Source organism: Rutidosis leptorrhynchoides, chromosome 4 (genome assembly GCF_046630445.1).
Source record: "Rutidosis leptorrhynchoides isolate AG116_Rl617_1_P2 chromosome 4, CSIRO_AGI_Rlap_v1, whole genome shotgun sequence".
NCBI classification, from domain to species: domain Eukaryota; kingdom Viridiplantae; phylum Streptophyta; class Magnoliopsida; order Asterales; family Asteraceae; genus Rutidosis; species Rutidosis leptorrhynchoides.
The window spans coordinates 188,682,316-188,689,951 of record NC_092336.1 but is presented as its reverse complement, the minus strand read 5'-3'; the positions used below and the strand labels follow the sequence as shown (position 1 = coordinate 188,689,951).

Here is a 7,636-nt window from a genome sequence, read left to right as displayed (position 1 = left end):
CTAAAAATGATGTATACCTAATTTGGAGACTTTAATCTGCTTTTTACATATTTAATAGTTAATAATTATATTAATAATAATAATAATAATAATAATAATAATAATAATAATAATAATAATACTGTTAATAATAATAATAAACATCTAATAATAATAATAATTAAAATCACACTTAGTAATTATAATAATGATAATGAATAAATAATATTAATAATAATAATAATTATAATAATAATTAAAATTATAATTTTATTACTAATTATAATAATAATGATATTAATAATGATAACAATAATACTAGTGATAATAATAATATAACAAAATGTATCAAATTTCATGTCAATATATTATATATTGAAAATAATAATATTAAGAATACTGATATTAATGTTAATATTAATATTTATAATAATAATGAAGGTAATAATAATATGAGTATAATAACTATAATTTAACTTGTAATCAAATATATTAATATTACAAGTTATTAATTATGTAATATATAATATGTATATATATTACATATTTATTTACAACAATTGTTCGTGAATCGTCGGAATGGTCAAAGGTTGACTGAATTCATATAAACAGTTCAAAAATTTTTGAGGCTCAGTTTAACATACTTAGATTATCGTCTCAGAATTATTAAATCATATATAGATTTGGTTCAAAATAATTCGAAATTTTACGGGTCATGACAGTGTGCCATGTGACAAATCTAGAGTTTGAAACTCCGAATTCTGTGTTTATATAGTTCAAAGTTTCATACTCCGTTTTCTCACATATCATACCCATCGAATCATACACACCAAAAACACTAGAATCCAATATAAAAAATGACTCAAATGAATCAAGTTCGTGCTAGATCAATCCTGATCGACAATTCTTTATTGTTTTAAAGAGCATAAAAATGTTATATGTCATATCTCTTTATCTCTTAATAAGAAAAAAAATATGTTGTCATATTTTCTTAAAAAAGGACACCTGTCAAAAGTCCAACCTTTAGATGAGAAATCTTAATGCGATCCAAACCCTTTAAATTATAGATAGCGTCATTTAACTTTTCAAGAGGCAGTTGGAGTTGATAATTACACGGGTACCCTTAATACGATTTAAATCCCACTTCATTTGCGTTGATGTCGGACAGCCTCTAATACCGCCACCCACGTTCTGTATTTAAGATAAAGATAAAAGTTAATTAATTAATTTTTAATGGAAATTTGGTAACTTCTATCAGCCATTATTTGCCCTAAATATTCACTATCAAAACCTATCTCTCTAATGGAGACTACTCTCGCTCCCTGTACATCTTGAAGACCATTAACAAATTAAAAAGGAATTCAATACCATTCATAATACGGGTATGTCCTCAATGTTTGCCCTATTTGTTTTTCTTAATTTTGCAATTACAGAACGCGAAACATATGAAAATTGTGGATTTTCTGAATTTTTGCTATCTTAATGTTTGTCAAAATTGTTGGTTGAAACATAAACAAGATTAAACTATTTATTTGTTGAATGATTTCGATTTTTATTATTTTATTTGGTTTTTTTAAATTCATGGTTTAATCTTGCGATTAAACCTTAATAATCTTGCAAAATTATGCTTAATCTTACGATTTAATGCTTAATAATTCGATTAACAGATTATAATTTGTTTGTTTTGGATAACGCATATCTTCCATAAAAACTCTTAACAAATTAGGCTTCATAATTTTTTGAAGCTTTGATTGGTAATAATCTTGCTTTGTATATAATATTTGCCAACTACTATCATTTTTTCAATGCTTATTGGTTATATTTGTGTAGTATACAAAATAATGCAATTTCTTTGTTCTGATTGTAACTATTTTATTTTATTTTTATTTTTATGTATAACAAAACTTAACTAACTTTTAGTGCTACATTTTTTGCCCTCCATAGGATTTTGGACTACTACATTAGTTTATGAACTACACTAACCATCATTATCTTCTACTTTGTTAGCCAGTCATGATTATTTACTTGTTATTATTGGATTTTCGTTAAATCTTTAAATTTCTATATGCGGTTATTATGAAATGTACATCCGTAAATATACGTAAACATAGAAAGTCCATATAGACATGTAATAATAAAAAAAAATATGTTCTTTCAACCAAACATACCTTTAATATGTAAAGGTATTGCAACTGTCTTCTCACATTGACACAATCATTTACCTCTCCATTTTACACCATCACATTCTTCTATTGTGGTAATTATGATTTTTTCTCACATGTACTTATTTTAAAATAAGATAATTGTGTTTATTATCTATTCTCTTATCTTTAAATAATGTGTTTATTTTTACAGGGAGACAAGATTGGATTAACCGTAAGGAGTTAGGTCCTTCCAAAATTTGGCAAGTTATTCGAAGAAGGATCAAACTATGTCATTCGTGATGTTAGCGTTGTTGAGAACAAGTGGCCATCGATACACTGGTCACATGAGTACAAGCTTACATGCATCTGCGAAACATTAGTTAAACCGTCGGCCGAATGGAATGGCGAACCTCATGGTTTTACCTTTGTTCCTTTTGACGACATTGTTCCAAAAGCTATAGAATTTGGTGTTACTGTTGGTACGTATTTTTAATGTTATACTCTAAATTCAATTATTTTTTTTACACATGTTTTCTAACTACCATTTGAAATACTTTAAATGTTATAATTTCAACAGATGTGATTGGTCGTGTAAGTGGAATCAGTGATATCAAAGATTATGTCAATCAGGAAGGCAAAAACTCAATCTCTGTGAGAGTCGAATTGGCAGATATCAGGTGTAATGTCTGTCCTTAACTACATTACATGTTACTTTAACATCTTACTATGCCATATATATGTGATATGTCAACTAACTATTTTATTATTTTTTTAATATTGGTATGAAGATAACTAGCACATTTTGGGAGGGTTTTGCGACTATGATATACAATCTCGTCCATGAGACTGCTAAGGGAAAGTTTATGACTGTAATCCTACAATTTGGGAAGACCAAAAAACTTATGGGTTAGTTAAGCTATCAGGAAAATTTGTTTTTATAATTTTTTGTTACAACTATGTGTAATCATTTTCATTTACTTCTAATGTACAAGTGAATGTACCGTGACTACTGATTGGACTGCCACTAAACTAATGATTGATACAGGTGAACCAGAGATCACTTTGTTTCGTACATGGTTATAAATATTTATGATAACTCTGGGTTCTACGTATAGCACGCATCGTAAATTATAACTATATCTTGAATAAATGTTTATAATCTGTAGGTTAATCGTGATGCATGGCGAGAATCAACCGATAGAAGAATTGGCACCCACAATCACACAGCCTGATACAAATCCTCGATTGTGGTTTTGTAGTTGCAAGAACATAAAACCTGCTGATATATCTCCAAATACGGTTAATCTATTTATTGAGTTGTAAATTTATATTGATTGGTTACTCGTCTCTATTTATATATAAGTTATATGTTTATCCAAGCAGATAGGGATGTATGTGTTTTTTGCAATTAGAGCTACATCACTTGCAAGAAGTGTACTAGAAAACCATCTGATGTCGTCGAGAACTACGACTTAGAGCTGGATATTGACAGTGGCGGAGCCATGTGTTACCCATTGGGTGCACATGACCCCATCGAAATATGCAGAGTATATATATTTTCCACTTAAATTTTAAACATATTGATACTTTGCGTGAATGGCTTTTACTCAAATCTTTGAAAGCAGGTGCATGTGTTCGATTCTTTTAGTAATCATATTTTATATTACTATTATTATCATTAAAATTAAAATAAGCAATAACTTACACACCAATTGACAATTTCGTGAGATTTATCAGTAGGACAGGTAGTCTTATAAAGGGAATAGTGTAGTTTATTTTCTGTCCAAGTAATATAATATATTAATTACTTTTAATTTTTCTTGCATTCGTTATTAGTTACTTTTTAATCAAATGATACATATCATTGCATTTTCTTTGGACATCGTTGGGATCACCTAGAGGGACTTAACCACTCACGCATTAATCTCCCGTAGTTTCATAAATCGCCTCTAACGTCATATCATTGTATTTTTTATAATAGTTTTTCATACATCGATCGTTATTTAGTAACACCAACGGTAGAATTTTCTGGCTTCACCACTGGATATTGATTCAATCTTGTCTCGTGCTTATAATTGCACTTATTGTGGTTGTAACAAAAATGATTACAGTAGCCCTAACCACTTTTTACTTATCCATATATGTACGCAAAAATACATCTTTACACTTGATAAGTTGTTTTGTTCCAGGTTCAAAGTACCGATTGTTCTTAGGGATGAGACCGGATCAGCTTCCTTTACTATGTTTGAAGATGACATAGAAACGTTTGTCAATGCTACGGCTTATGACTTGAAAAGTCAATTGGCATCCCTACAAAACTACAAAAGATTGTAGACCAGAAGCTATTGTTCAAGGTTGAAGTGGCCGATTTTTGTAGGGTGAATAGATATTCAGACCATAAACGATGTTGCACTAATGTTTGTTGGATCATTAACATAGATGACTTAATAACATATTATAAAAAATTCCCGCGAATGCGCGGGTTATAAACTAGTCAATCTTTAATAAGAAGATTAAAAACGATGTGTTAATAAAACCACATCGTCTTAACTTTTATTAAGACACCATCTTTAATCTTCTTAGTAAAGATTGAATTGACCTATGCCATTTTTTCAACTTCTAAAAACAATAAAGAACTATCGATAGGGTTGATCTAACACTAACTTGATTCATTTGAGGCATTTTTTTATATTGGATTCAAGTATTTTTGGCGTGTATGATTCGATTTGGGTATGAGATGTGAAAAAACAGGAGTTTCAAACTCCAAATTTGCCATGTGGAACACAATCGGTATACTCCCTCCGTCCCATCTTAAGTGTCCACTGTTACTTTTTAAAGTCTTTATTTGTCAACTTTGACCGTAAATATTTCTAATTGTGTTTTGTATTATTTGATGAAAATTATATGGAATGAAAACACATTTAAAACTCAATTCATTCATATAAGTTTCATCAAATATTATATAGCACAAACAAAAATATTTACGGTCAAAATTGACAAAGGAAGACTTTGACAAGTCAACAGTGGACACTTAAGATGGGACGGATGGAGTAATAAATATGAGAATTCAATGGACAATCGGATATTTCAATAAAGACAAAATTTCATTCGTTCCTGAACTTTACATCAATTTTGATTCCATGTCCTTTTTCTTTTTTTTTTATGCATCCCTCGTCCCTAATGTAACAGAAATCTACATCCCTTGTCCTTCCGTCTACTTTCTGTCTATCTCAACCGTTAGTTCAGTCATGTGCAAAGCATGTGAGGGTACTTTAGTCTTTTTATTTTATTTTTTTCTTTATTATTTAACTTATCTTTTCACCCTCTTCCTTATCATCCATATCCTCTCATGTTAATCATTCCCAAATTAAAAACCCTATATTTATACTTTTATAAAATCTTTAAAATCAAGAACAAACATATCTTCAACCCCCACCACCGCCACAATCTTCAACCCCCACCACCGCCACACTCAAATCAATTAAAATGAAACACAAACTTACAAATTTATATAAATCAACATGAGGCAGCTTACAAATTTCATTGCATCTAATCGGTTCTGAATTGATCACTATTTAAGTTTAATCATATCTGATATTTAATTCTTAAGTTTAATTGTCCCACTATCGTTATAAAAACAAAGAACAACTCCATCGGAAAATTCATCCACGATTGAAGAACTACCAGTGAGATGCATTTCTTATCCATTTTGGTTGTCGGTTCTTTGAGGCAGTTTACAAGAGATTAATACTCAATTCGAATGTGTATTAATTTCTATCCGATAAACTATAAATGTAACAAAGCATACCATTGTGGTGTTCGACGCCACTTTGTAGGTACAAATTTATTTATCATTATATCCGCACTCTTTTGTATAAACCGAATCTGTGTTTTGTCAATTTTGGATTACCGACATATAAATTTAAAATCTTGATCTATGCATCTGGTTTAATTTTAGTATTTATAATTATGTAATGTATGTGATTGACTATTGTGTTTTGTGATGTGTAGTTTCATATGATGAAGACAAGGTTATTAGTGAACAATTATCTCAGATCTGATTTCAATTTCGATTTTGGGTTTGAAATTTGTATGTATATCTTCAATAGTTCAATTTCAGAGTGAAAAAATAAAAGTGAGAAAGTTAGAGAGAAATCTAGGGTGAATTAGGGAGTAGGGGTAAAGGGATAAAAAGAGAAAGAAAGACAGACTAAAATACACTCACATGTTTTGCACATATTTGACTAAACGGTTAAAAAATACAGAAAATAGACTAGAAGACGAGGGATGTAGATTTTTGATACATTAGGGACGAGGGATTCACAAAAAAAAGAAAAATGATAGGGAGTCAAAATTAATATAAAATTCAGAAACGAGGAATGAAGAGGAATGAAATTTTGCCTTCAATAAAGTATAAACATTTTGTTGACTCGCAGGTGGTGAAAAAGCGTACAAAAAGAAGTTTGAAACTCCATATTCACCAAAAAGAGTTTCAAACTTCAATTTTTCTATATTTGTATCAAATTTTTCTAAATTTCTATCTTTGTAATTCACCTACAAAATCTATTATTTTAGAAAAAACTCAACTAAAAGAGATAGAAAAAGTAATAATAAAACTTGGAAAATAAATAGAAAGTAAAACAGTACATAGACGAATAGAGTATAAAGTTTTCATTTTTTGCAAACATTTTTTATTTAACTTTACATTTATTTCTATTTTATTATTTTCTATTTTGAGTTGTATTCATGTAAATCAAACAATTATTTAAAATCCAATAGACTAATCAGAGAGCAAATTTAAAATTGTTCATTTTGATAGACAAAGGATGAATTTGTTTAAAAAAATTTAAATATCCTTTATGTAGTTTAGCAAAATTGTTAATTTTGATATACAAAGGATGAATTTGTTTTTGCTGATTCAAGCAATTAGTATAATTTTAAGCCTACAGAGTCCACATCTAGATCTTGCAAACATACAAACGATATATTATAATAAATATAGCTTCGTTTACTGAACCTTTTCCGTCATAAAATAATCAAGTGGTTCACCCAATAACGATGCCCAGCTCTATTTCCCTGATGTTTACGAGAGACTTATTCACTTTAAACTTTGGTTTGGCAATAAGTCCCTGCTTTTATACATCAGATTTACTAAAACTTAATATTAATTAATTACGAAAAGTATAATAGAAAAAATGTAGGTCTAGTCCAGGCCCCCAAATCAGAAAATTAATCAGTGGGAGCAGACATGACGACCTAACAGTTGCTTAATTTACGTGCACAGTACCATGCTACCTTCATTGCTTATATCCAGAGCATCGGCTTAATTGTACACGAATTTAAATTTTAATAAATAATAAAAAAGGATTCATTAAGTTGTGAACAAATAGAAAACTCAGATGTAAAACAAATCGGAAATCGACATCGATAATAACGATAACGATAATAGGGTGTGAGTCGTTGTTAACTACGGTTTTAGCGGTGACGGTGCGCTGCTGCTGGTGGTGGTGGTG

The 7,636-nt window shown here is 29.5% G+C and overlaps 1 long non-coding RNA gene and 2 other non-coding genes across 4 annotated transcripts; 1 reads left to right on the top strand and 2 right to left on the bottom strand.

The window, feature by feature from the left end:
* Positions 1 to 1,240: 1,240 nt before the first annotated feature.
* LOC139843852 (uncharacterized) lies at positions 1,241 to 3,716 on the top strand. Of its 2 annotated transcripts, XR_011757726.1 has the most exons (5): positions 1,241 to 1,361; positions 2,335 to 2,602; positions 2,701 to 2,800; positions 2,912 to 3,029; positions 3,290 to 3,716. It is a non-coding gene; the product is annotated as an uncharacterized lncRNA (long non-coding RNA). The 2 variants fall into 2 exon arrangements; XR_011757725.1 differs by having other exon boundaries at positions 2,912 to 3,716.
* Positions 3,717 to 7,117: 3,401 nt separating this feature from the next.
* LOC139846293 (small nucleolar RNA snoR74) lies at positions 7,118 to 7,262 on the bottom strand. Its single transcript, XR_011759019.1, has one exon. It is a non-coding gene; the product is annotated as a small nucleolar RNA snoR74 (small nucleolar RNA).
* A 54-nt stretch (positions 7,263 to 7,316) lies between these two features.
* LOC139846290 (small nucleolar RNA snoR100) lies at positions 7,317 to 7,426 on the bottom strand. Its single transcript, XR_011759016.1, has one exon. It is a non-coding gene; the product is annotated as a small nucleolar RNA snoR100 (small nucleolar RNA).
* Between the last annotated feature and the right edge of the window lie 210 nt (positions 7,427 to 7,636).